General features: G+C 40.7%; 1 protein-coding gene and 1 long non-coding RNA gene across 2 annotated transcripts in view; one reads left to right on the top strand and one right to left on the bottom strand.

Annotated features, from left to right (window-relative positions):
• Positions 1-8,287, top strand: part of LOC109553374 (uncharacterized) — a 44,216-nt gene extending 35,929 nt beyond the window's left edge. The window contains exon 3 of the long non-coding RNA XR_002180017.2: positions 5,332-8,287. This is a non-coding gene — a long non-coding RNA (uncharacterized lncRNA). The remainder of the gene's footprint in view (positions 1-5,331) is intronic.
• Positions 1-12,684, bottom strand: part of ZNF385D (zinc finger protein 385D) — a 981,977-nt gene that overhangs the window by 785,834 nt on the left and 183,459 nt on the right. The window lies entirely within an intron of this gene.

Raw genomic sequence — 12,684 nt, 5'->3', positions numbered from 1 at the left:
TGGAAAGCACATATACCCACATGCAGAACTCTTAAAATCCCAAATTAATAACAACCTGATTAAAAAATGGATGGTCCAAAGTCTTTAAAAGACACCTCACCAAAGAAGACAGATGACAGATAAGCGCATGAAAAGAAGCTCTGCATCAGTGGCATCAAGCAACGCAAATTCAGACAATGAAACATCACCGTCTACCTCAGGACGGCCTGTCTAGAGTGCCGATGACATCAAACGCTGGAGAGGCTGTGGAATAACAGGAACTCTCACTCACTGCTGGGGGCTGCAAACTGTCCAGCCCCTCTGAAAGATCATTTGACAGTTATTTGTGTTTGTTTTTATTTTGGGTTTTTTTTTTTTTTTCATTAAACTCACTTTTACCATAATCCAACAATCAAGCTCCTTGGTATCCACTCAGAGGAGTCAAAACCTTATATCCACACAAAAATATGCACACGATGTCTATGGCAGCTTCACTCATAATTTCTAAAACTTGGAAGCAACCAGAACGTCCTTCAGTGGTGAATGGGTAAATAAACAGATGGGGGTACATCCGGACAGCAGAATACTACTCAGTGCTAGAAGGAAATGAGCTCTCAATCCATGAAGACATAAGGAAGAAGCTCTGATGCAGATTACTGAGTGAAAAAAACTAGACCGAGAAGGGTTCACACTGTGTGATCCCAGCTTTCAGACAACACTCTGGAGCCAGGTAAATGCTCAGTGGCTGCCAGGAGTTGGAGAAGCAGTGGAGAGATTACGGGGCAGCACACGGAGGCTCTGGGGGCTCAGAAAGCACTCTGTGTGATGAGACGTGATGGCTACACGTCTTTACACGTTTGCCCAACTCAGAGAACGTCCATCACCAGGTACAGCCTATGCACTTCGGGTGATTTCAACGTGTCAGTGTCGGCCCACGATTATCACAGTGCAGCACTCAGGTGGGGTGTCCTGGTAACAGGGGAGGCCTTGCCTTTGTGGAGGCAGGGAGGAGATAGGAAGACTCCGTACCTTTCTCACAATTTTGCTATGAATCTAAAACTGCTTTAAAAACAAGGTCTTTAAAAAAAAAAATACTGTGAAGACTGAGAAAGAGACTATGAAAGATAAGGACGAGTTTTCCATGTTGGCATACCAAATGACTCATTTTTCTTGCCTTTTGAACAAGAGCCCTTGCGTCTTCATCTTGCAGTGAGTCCTCATCTCATGCCTCCAAAATGTTGGCTCTGAGTTCTGCAAATACTCTCTCCCTTTACGTACAATGTCTTTTCCTTCTCTTAACAGGGTTGTTGCAGAGCAAAACTTTTAAATTTTAATATAGTGGAATTTACCAGTGTCTTTAATGGATTATGCTTCTGGTGGCATGCATAAGAACACTTATTCTGACCCAGTTTGCAGAGACTCTCTTATGTTTTCTACTAAAAGTTTATAGTTCTGCTTTTCACATTTAGAGATCTATAATCCAAACACTATGAGCAACTTATGCTTTTCATCTGTATTATTTCTACTGAAGACTCGCTCCTCCTCTGGGACTTTACTTACGCCAACGTGGGAACTTTTCTCAATGCATCACCTATCTTCATTTTTTTCTATTCCTGCATTTTCACAATTTTGTTTCCTACCAGTGTTTCATTCCAGATGTTTCTTCTGAGATATATAATGGTTCAAGAGACCTCTCTTCAGCTTTGATTAATTGGTCAATTTACCTACTGAGCTCTTAATTAAAGATTATATATTTCAGTTTTAAAATTTGAGTTTTGCTTATTTTTACAGATTCCAATCCTCTGGTGAAATTCTACATCATAGCATTATTTTGTCAACATATTAATTTCAGTTATATTTCAGATTGCTAATATCTGAATAATCTCTAGCGTATAGACCTACTTTTTCTCTTGGATTTGGGTAAATGTTCCTGATTTGCTTGATACATCTTTATTGAATGATGGAACAATGTGTATAAAATCTGGAAGGATTGCAGAAGGGATCTGTCTTCCATCAGGGAAGACTATGTTTCTTCTGACTTTCTCCTAGAACTGAGGCAGATCCTCTTGATTCAATCGGAGCATGAGCTGTGTCGTCTGGGCTTTTGGCCCTTGCTCCTAGGGTGTGAGGCTTCCGGAGTCTCCGATGGAAGTTGGGGAGAGCTCCCCGAGACCATGAAGTCAGTGTTGGTCTCTCCAGCTCTGTGCATCTGTCAGAGCTCCCTCAGAACCGCAGGCTTGCTGTCCCTTCATCCTGTTCAGCCTCTATGACTCACGACCCCCACAGTGCAGGATTAGACAGAAGCCTGGGTAGCAACAAGGAAGCTGGTGAACAAAAGCTGGCAGATTCATTTTGATATGTGGCAAAACCAATACAATATTGTAAAGTTAAATAAAATAAAATTAAAATTAAAAATAAAATAAAATGGATAAACATTCTGGAGACATTGGTTAGCTAACGATTCTCCTAATAAATAAAAGTCCCTCTATTGTCTGCTTCAGGGAAAAAAATAAATATATATATTGATCTCTCTTCTTTTAGCTTTCCTTTTCTCTGGCATCTTGCCTTCCCTTTTTGTGTTCAGATTTTGAAGAGCCGTCTGCTGTTATTTTATGTCATTTTTCATAGTTGTGTTTGAAGATAGGGTTGGCTTGATGCAAACCACTCTGTCATATTTGGAAATTAATATCCTATTTTATTTTCTACCCTCTATGGTAGGTGTTGCTATTTGACAAGGATGTATTCATGAATTACTTACACACAAAGTGCAAAGAAAGTAAAATGTTTAAAAAATCCAAATTAAAGACTGGGGAGCAGACCCAGAAATGGTGTTTAGAATCATAAAGAGATATGGAAATTTAAGCAATGACACAGAAAAGAGAACCAAAATGAAAAAAGTCCTCTAATAACTGGACTTGAAAAGTTCATCTGGTAAATTTCAAAGGTAATACTAAGTTTAAAAATAGAGGAAGCTGTAAAGCAATTATCCTCCCATAAAAAAATAAATTAAAAAAAATAGAGGAAGGACTTCTACCCATTTCACATTTAGAAAGAAGGGGACAATGGTATTCTTGATTTGTGGTGTTGAAGCGACCACTGATATTTGCAGCAAAGACATACGAAGCTTGATTTTTGAAAGTACATTCAGTGAGAGACAGCTTCAGGATAATTGATGATTTGGTGCTAACCTTCTTGTGAAAGACAGATCTGTCTTGTAAACACAGGAGACAATTGATGAGTCCTCGTTTGTATGAATAAACTTTCAGAAAATAGGTGTTGAAAATGAGAGAAAAGTTAGGTTCTGCTGTATTGTTGAGTAGCAAGTATTTGTAAAGCTAGGAAATTTTTTAAAAAGCTTCTCTCAACAAAAACACAGCTTTAGCATTCTTAAAATCTCCTGTTAGAATCTTTACATTGTTTTCCTCCCTTGTATTTCATGGTAGTACAAAATAAATAGCCCCGGATTTGTATTAACATTATTAAAATATGTACATGGCAGGCAAGCACATGTCATAGAAAAAGTAAACAACTCAACAAGTAAATTTTTCTCAGTCTTCATACGAGAGAACTTGCCCCATCACTAAGTTGCTTAATTTAGATTTCACTGTTTCTTTTAAATAGAAAATGGTGGTTTTAAAATGTAATGCATAGTCCATAGGCTATATATTAATTGATGGAAAGACAGACTAGCATCTTCCTTGCTGCTGTAAATCTCATTAAATCTCCTTTTTACCATCTGCAAAATTCTGAATTCTACACCACCTACTGCTCTTTAATGCATCCCTTGATCATTGACCATCACGTGCATCATTCTTTCTTGACCAGATCTCAAATGCCTCCCTTCTCATCGGAAATTTCTTAAGTTCCCAGAATTTCTTAGTTCTGATGTGTGGGGGAAAAACAAACAAACAAAAGACACAATCCCCAAGCCCCATCTGCACGTTATTTTTGCCGTGTTATTTTTGCCCCCTCCACTTTTCTTTCCCTTTGTTTCACTGAGCTCTAATTGTCCACTCAATGTAGATTACAGCTTACATCTAGAGAAATGTGTGGAAGGAAATGCAGACATTTTAAATAACACGATCTGAATGTTTTATTCAATGCCTCCTTAAACTAGCAGCACCAGTAACAACACTGATTGACAATACAGCTGAACACAAGAGCTACCCAAAAAGGAGTGTTTGTCTCCACAAAGGAATAAGATGCTAGGTATGGAAATACCCAGAGTTTAAAGGGCCCTTGGCAGGTTCCATCGAGTTAGAGAAGGAGACTTGCTGACTGCAAGTTTAGCCTCAGTGTGCAAGCACACGATGGGCAATGAGAAGGGAAGGGAGAGGGCCAGCAGGCCCACATGCTTACTGTCTGGGAGGAACGGAGCGCCTCCCAGAAACTGCGTCCCCCTGGCAAGCTCATTGTTCAGACGGAAAGCTGCAGCCAGACACTAAGCAAAGATCACTAAGACAGCTTCTCTTTTTCTTTTAAAATTACTTTTTGTTGGTGTATAATTCCTTTACAGTGTGTTACTTTCTACTGTACAGCAAAATGAACCAGCCAGATATACACACGTAAGCCCTCCCTCCTGGACTTCCTTCCCAGCCAGGTCAGCACTGAGCAGAGTTCCCTGTGCTGCGCAGTAGGGTCTCATTACTGATCTGTTTATACACTGGTATAGATGAGCTGTTTGCAAAGCAGAAACAGACAACTGCAGAGCACAGATCCGTGGATACCACCGGGGAGGGGTGTGGAGGATTAGCGGGACTGTAACAAGGATGCTCAGTCAAGTCCTCGTCTCTGTGATCCTGTGGACTGCAGCCCACCGGGCTCTTCTGTGCATGGGATTTTTCAGGCAAGAATACCGGAGTGGGTTTCAATTTCCTTCTCCAGGGGATCCTCCTGACCCAGGGATCAACCTTGTGTCTTTGGGGCTGACGTATATACACTATTGATATTAAATATTGCAATGCATGTGTAATACATAACACATATGCACTGTTTAATACATAGTCATATATGTATTAAATACTGGTAAGGCAGATTTAAAAGCCAGAGTTCAGACTTAAATGGGCATGGCTGACAGCAAGGCCAAGAAGTGAAGAGGATGAACACAGAGCCAAGTACAGAGATGCATATGCGTGATGAGCAGGCAGAATTTACCATAGTTTCAACGGGAAGCAGGAAACAATGGGAAGTTCCGTGGAAAGAGGCTCACATAGTCACAATAACAGTGAGTATTTCGCATTGTGGGTATTTATCATATATTAGAAACTCTCTAAAAATTTTCCCTGCCTTGATGTATTTAATCATCAATAAAACCCTAAGGAACAGGTACTAAGTGTTTTTCTGATTTTATAGGTGGAGACTGTGTTCCAGGAGGTCACAGAAAGGTCAAGATCATGTAACTAGAAGCTGTCAGAGAGGAGCTGAAAGCCACCGTGACCCTGGAGCACGCAACCTGGAGGCTTCACACAGGAACGAGACAAGAGAAGGGGCGGGACGAGATCAGCTCATTTTCCATCCATTTCCGTCTGTGAGATGAGAGAGTCAACAGCAGGAAGATGCTTGAAAAACACATTTTGTTTCATTCCTGTTTCAATTCTTAAAGTTTAAATAACATGTAAATAGTATTTTTTTTTTTTTTTGTACTTTTCTAGCCACCAAACAGTCTTTACCTGTACTCTTGCCTGGAAAATCCCATGGACGGAGGAGCCTGGTAGGCCCCAGTCCATGGGGTTGCTAAGAGTCGGGCACGACTGAGTGACTTCACTTTGGCTTTTCACCTTCATGCATTGGAGGAGGAAATGGCAACCCACTCCAGTGTTCTTGCCTTGAGAATCCCAGGGACGGTGGGGCCTGGTGGGCTGCCGTCTATGGGGTCATACAGAGTCGGACACGACTGAAGCGACTTAGCAGTAGCAGCAGCATACATGAAAAAGGAAAAGGTGAAAGTGGCTATCATGATAAAAGAAATATAAAAGTCATCCTAACTTGCTAACTTAGACAAAGTACAGTTATTTTCACATTTTCCCATTGAGCTTATGTGTAAAGAAAATCAGCTACTAACTGGAGAAAAACACATACAAAACAAATAAACAACAACAAATTGGGTGTGTTGGTCAACCTGAGATACTAAATGAGGCTTTACAAAATTTATCTAAATGTTCTCTTGATGGCATTTGCACCGTAAGTCTTTCTTTCCTAGTTGAGTCAGGAAACTGGGAACCGAGGAAGACTTCAGACTGATGCTCATGTTCTCTCCTGGTTTTATTTTATGTTATGTAATATAAACAACAACAGTTAACCACTTTACTGGGGTAGAGAAGGAGTATTATTGTTGTTGTTAGTCGCAAAGTCATGTCTGACTCTTTTGCAAACTCATGGACTATACAGCCCTCCAGGCTCCTCTGTCCATGGAATATCCCAGGCAAGAACACTGGAGTGGGTTGCCATTTTCTCCTCCAGGGGATGTTCTCAACTCAGACATCGAACCTGCATCTCTTGCACTGGCAGACGGATGCTTCACCTCTGCACCATCAGAGAAGTCCTGATAGAAGGATTCAGTCACTGAAAATACAACACGTAAGAAATTCCAACATACAAGACAGCGCATCACTAGACTTTACCGGAAGCACTGTTCCTGACTTCGATACTGTCATCTTGTGAAAGGTCTTTGGAAAAAGTTGGTGGGTCATCTTTAGGAACAACTCAGCCATGTCCCCTTTGTCTCAGAAAGAGGTGGAAGGCTTTTCAAAGCTATGACAGAAAAGGGTCACATACTCTCCTAGGCCCTCCCGGGAAGCGGTGTCTGGGTCAGCCAGGATTCTGGGGCCTTGAGTTTGTCTCCTGTGTAAGACAGCTTTCTGACAGGTATTGTCAGCCATCAGATGACAAGCGGTCAGCAGTCTCCAGAATTTATAAGGTGGCAAAACCCAGGAAAGAGTAGAATTGGACCATGGTCCCTAAAGCTGAAAAGCCTCCTAGAGAGTCAGCGCTGGGCTGGGATGGGGCCTCAGGGACTCTCTGTTGTCTGTTCTACGATGTTTGGGCTGGTTTACAGTTGCACTTGCAGATTCCAAGGTGATCCCCACTTTATGAGACTATAAATGTTCTGCATCTCGGCCTTTGAGATGGCCACCCGGAGTACTGGCAATGGTACTACAGAGGTGGCCTGCAGGCCGTAAAAGCACCTGCTTCTCAGATCCACTCAGGCAGCCCGTAATATTCACTCAAGGCACACCGAGAACACAGCGTTGCACTATATATATCTTGGGAGAGCTACAAAACAGAGCAGATATGATCCATTCCCTCGGAAAGCTTAAAGTTACTACACTCAAATCTTCTTAGAGACATGTCACAAATGCTCCCACGCAAGTTTTGTCCTATAAATAAAAACGAAATAAACTGCTATAATAAACTTACTAGAAGAAGCTAAATAAAGGGACTGGTGAATGCAATAGGAGATGAGTCAACTCTACAGTATTCCAACTCTCTGAAGGAATTCAGATCTGGTAAAAACATTGCATGTATTACATTGTTAATGTTTTTAAATTCCTCTGTTCTATATCTGGTATTATGTTACTGGTATTAGTATAGTTTTATAATAAAGTTGGCTTGGGGTGGAAAATATGAACTATAAGTAAACCATTTTCTTTCCTGTGTACTCACAATTTTTTATATTTTTCTATGACTATTTACTATAAGTATTCCTAAAATAATCTTATTCCTTTTTTCTATTTTTTGAGAACTCTGGCAAAAAATCAAGTTACCAGTGGACCTACCACCATCCCCTTAAGTAAACTCATTTATTTGGTATTTATTCGTGGTTCAGTCTTTAAAAGAACAAACACTTCTCTTTTATTTTTTTTCACTTAACTAAGCAACAGTACAGATAACACACACAGAAGCCAACTCAGGATATACACGTGGAAACTGTAGGCGATTATATATTCAGCCTCACCAGTGACAGGGGTATTGGCATAGACACTCATCTCAGAAGGTCAATTGTTTACCAGGAAAATGGGACATACGTCATTTCTTCTTTTTTTTTTTTTTCATACGTCATTTCTGATCTAATCTCTAGATTCCTTCACAACTCCTTCTTCCATAATTATGTTGTGTTATATTCAATTAAGAGTATCACATTCTGGACCATATTTGGCCCTCTACTGAAATGACTTGAGTGAAAGAAATCTATCGAAAACTGAAGAGCAAATTTTGAACCATTTTTATCAGCCAACCCCTAGGAAAAATTTCTGTGGAAGGAATTATGGTGTGGCAATTGCACCACCGTGCTTAATTCTTACTTACAGAGTTGCCTCAGTAATCAGTAAGTTGTATCTTCAAATGTTAAACACATCTGCTTTTACATTAATAACTTCAGCAGCTAATGTTTTAACAGGAATAGTTCTATTTCAGAAGGCATGAAAACATAATAAAATGTATGTAATAATGCTACGTTTATATCTCTAAAGCGAGAGAGGCATCCGCAAGTGAAGGAGGACTTAGAAAAGTCTAATTATACTTAACGTTAATGAGCGTACGGGTATCAAGTTAAAACGTACTTACTTAACACCCAAAGAACCCATAACGTTGTATGAGAAGAACATGTGTGTATCCTAAAATACCACACCAAAAACAAGCCGAGTTAGGTTAAGAAAGCATATGGTTCTTAATCTCAAGAAGCCTACAATCCATTTGGATGAAATGGATACAGATAAACACTAAGAGACAATCCGCGCACTGCTCCCCCACCCCCCGCCCCACTCCCCACACCACTTCCCTCAGTTCACACTTTATGTTCTAGCTGCACTGCCCTGACCAAAAGGAGGAAGCATTTGTCCCCTCACGCGCTGGACCTGTTTACTTGGAAGCAGGCCAATACACCCAGGGTCAACACACTGAATTACAAATGCACTAAACATTAGTGTCATCGAATGATCAATTCAGCCAAATTATAAAACTCACAAGTAGGAACCCATAACCATAATGTATTCATATCAGTTGCACTGAAAGGATGGCATCTCTTAAAACAAGTTTTGGTAACACAGAAGTTCGGAAAGCTGACTTTTTTTGGTGAATTGGCTTTTTCATAGATTGTTCTTTTTGACGATTGATCTTAAACTAATGGGCTCAGACTCTGAATTTTATATCACCCTCTATGGTTTTCCTCAACTTATCCATCTGGCTAACTTCTACTATTCTTTAATAGATAGTTTATCTCTTACTTGTTTTTCCAGGAAATATTTAAGTCCCCCCAAACTCCTATTATGGGTGTTTTGTGCTTACCTAGATGAAGAACTGATTTCAATAGAATGAAAGTGTTTACAGAGTTGCTTGTCCATACCAGGGCATTAGAAATTCCTTAAAAGAAAGGACTAGGTCTTATTCGTCATTCTACTTCTAGAACATAATAGAAGTTCCGCAGAGCGCTCAGTGAATGAATGAATGTTTCTCAATGTGCACAATGATTGGACAACCACATACATGTCCTGAATACATACACGCCAGTGGCTGCTTTTCTCACCTCAGTGTTCCACCGTTTCAGATAAGCTGGTTTCCTGAACCCGCATGCATGGCCAAGGGGTAATGGAACTTTATCCCAGAGACTTCAATTCATCTGTGTCACAGGTGGGCAGCTGACCCAAACACGGACAACCTTATTCTCTAAAATGGTGACTCAGACTCAGAGACAAGACTAAGGGTTTCATGCGGAGGGCTGACCTAGGAAGCATTGTGGAGGAGGAATAAGAGTGTGTGTTCTTGCTGGATACAGTACTGAGAAATCAGACCCACAAAGAAAGAAGAATGCTTCCCGGGGGCAGGAAGATCAGGGAGGGTAAGAAGACAGGAGGATGGTGGAGGACCGGGACAGAGCCTGGAACGGGGCAGGAAAGCTGCCAGTGGTTCCTGAGGGACTTGTATGCTGGGGGTATACTTTGTTGAGACTTTACACAAGTTCCTGTCCCTGAGTCTTTAGGATCACTCCACACACGTCCAGTGAATGCTTTTATCTCCCTCTTACTTTCTAAATCTAGTTTAGCTATGTTTCCAATTCAGCTAAATGAACCCTGGCTCTAGCAGCAGATAGCTAAGCCATCCAAACAATGTGATTTCATCCAGAAATCTTCTCCTGCAAATCCCCTGTAGACATGAGGTGATTATCAGCCCCACAGCTGATAATTTTATAAAACGTGGAGGCAACAGAGAGTAACGTTTCTGCAGCATCCCTACAGCTAACTTCCTTCCCCACAAACCTGTACTTTCTTCTGCACGTTTAAGAAGGGACCAGCAGACTCATGTTCAGATATGCCCAGTGGACAGCAAAGCACAGGGGAAGAGGGATACATGGGACCAGAGGACACAGCCGGGCCATCAAACACTGAGCCCTCCCCTTGCCTACCTCCGCTCCGCCCCGGCCCCCATCTGTCGACCTCTGCTCCACAAAGCGACAAAAATAACACAAAACGTCTCTGTCTCCGTTTCTCCACCCCATCTCACCATGTTCCCACGCACTTACATCTTCCTGTAATGATTTTTAAATCAAGAAGTTCGGAGGAAAAAAAAGAAACGGATTAGCTCAGATCAAGTAGCTCCGATCCATCCGTTATAAGGTAATAAATCCTTGACCTTTTGGAAACACATTAGTGATGTTTCCCTTAAGAGACTCTCTTTTCTTGCAACTAATATGTGTCTAAAATGTCAGACCTGATTCCCTATCATTAAAGAAATCAGCCTTAATATGTTTCCCCTTTTGAATGACTATTCTAAATAAGTCAAAAAGGCCATTCCTAATGGCAATATAATGATCATTTAGGTGATAAAATGTAAAGAGAAACAAGTTAAGTAATGTACATGCTTGTTTTTTATCATTATAAAAGTAAAACTAGGGCAAAACTACTCGTGTGGCTGTAATGAGTCTAGAACTTTCTACACTAAACGTGCTTAATTCTTCTCTTACTTATAGACTTTCTGAGAACAAAAACCAAGTAATACTTAATTGTAAGATACTCGGCTAAGACGCACAGCCAAGTTAGTTACATTCAACTAGAATGAGAGGAACATAAAATTGTTCATTTGGAACCAATGGAAGACTGTGCAAACATAATGGTTAGGTTGCATTTATTTAGAGGTAGTAAGATGCTAACTAAAATATATATTTTTTAGCCTCCACTGAATTCAATGCAAGTAATCGGTAGAAGTTTGCAAATCACAGTCTTCTCAGAAAATGTTTTTCATACGGAAAGGACACTTCGCAAGGAACAAATATAATTACAGGAAATTAGTCACATGACACTCTAATTATAAAGCACAATAATGTCATAGTTTTGTCTTGGTAATCTAACACAGGACTTGACAAATGTTTTCCATAAAAGGCCATGGATGGTAAATGCTTTAGGCTTTATGAGCCATGTGCAGTTGCTGCTTCATATTCTTCTTTTTTGTTTTTACTTGTTTGTTTGAATCTACAAGCTTTTGAAAATGTTAAAACCATCTTTAGCTCATGAAAGTGAAAGTGAAAGTCACTCAGCTGTGCCCAACTCTTTGCAACCCCATGGATTACACAGTCCATGGAATTCTCCAGGCCAGAATACTGGAGTGGGTAGCCTTTCCCTTCTCCAGGGGATCTTCCCAAACCAGGTATCGAACCCAGGTCTCCTTCATTGCTGGAAGATTCTTTACCAGCTGAGCCACAAGGCAAGCCATGGGCAAGAAAAAAACAAGCCAAAGAGCATATTTGCTCCTTGGCCTGAAGTCTGTTGCTCTACAGCAGAAGTTGATCGTGTTGTCACACGACCAGATAGGATTTCCCTCTGGAAGTAGAATATTATGTGCATTTCACATTCATATTGGCTCCCAATTGGAAAAAAAAAAAAACAATTAATGGCCTGTCACTAACAAAGCACGGGGTATGCACTGCAGACATCAGGATGAACAAGTCTTAGATTCAACATTCAAAGTTAGCAAGCAAAGTTATTTCACCACACCTCTCAAAGTATTAACACAAGGTAGAAAGGGATGAATGCCCCAAGAAAGCCTCAAGTCATTGATGTTGGAACCATACTGTTAGGTCGCTATGGTTCCAAAAGTTTCAGGAGGCAAATTTCCCACGGACCACACTCTGGTACTCAATAAGAAGGAGAGTCTCACCAGCACACCAAAGTTGAGAAATCTCAGCCTACATGAAGCAAAATCAGAAGAGACCGATTAAAATCCCAAACGTCAAAAGCTTCTATCTCTGTGGCCTGAGTATTCTCCTAGGCAGATTCATAATGAGAAGCTAATTTATAAAGCGAATGCTGCTTGGTTATATCAGAATTAGAGCAAGAGGAATTATATTTTTGAGCCAGATTTTGCAACTACTAAGAACCAGTCCATCAAACTCAGGTTACGTCTGCCACAGATGAAGACTGCAAAGCTCTGTAGGTCAGAGGACCTTTCTCTGGCCCAAGGAGAGGTTACCCGTTCTGCTTCTGTGGCCCCTCAATGTTCTCTGACCCAGAACAAATATATTCCTTCTGACGGCCCTCTCTTCTCTCCATTCATCCCCTGCAACCCACTTACCCCCCTCAGCCCTTCAAGTCGGACCATTTCTTCTGAAACAGTTTAGATATTTAAGTTGAATCACCTTTGATCACTCTCTTTTAGCCACACTCATCATCTTCTTACATTAAAAGAATACTTTGATGTGCCCAGCTTGACCATTTGATT

This window comes from Bos indicus, chromosome 27 (genome assembly GCF_029378745.1).
Source record: "Bos indicus isolate NIAB-ARS_2022 breed Sahiwal x Tharparkar chromosome 27, NIAB-ARS_B.indTharparkar_mat_pri_1.0, whole genome shotgun sequence".
NCBI lineage: Eukaryota > Metazoa > Chordata > Mammalia > Artiodactyla > Bovidae > Bos > Bos indicus.
This window is presented reverse-complemented; position numbering and strand designations above follow the sequence as displayed.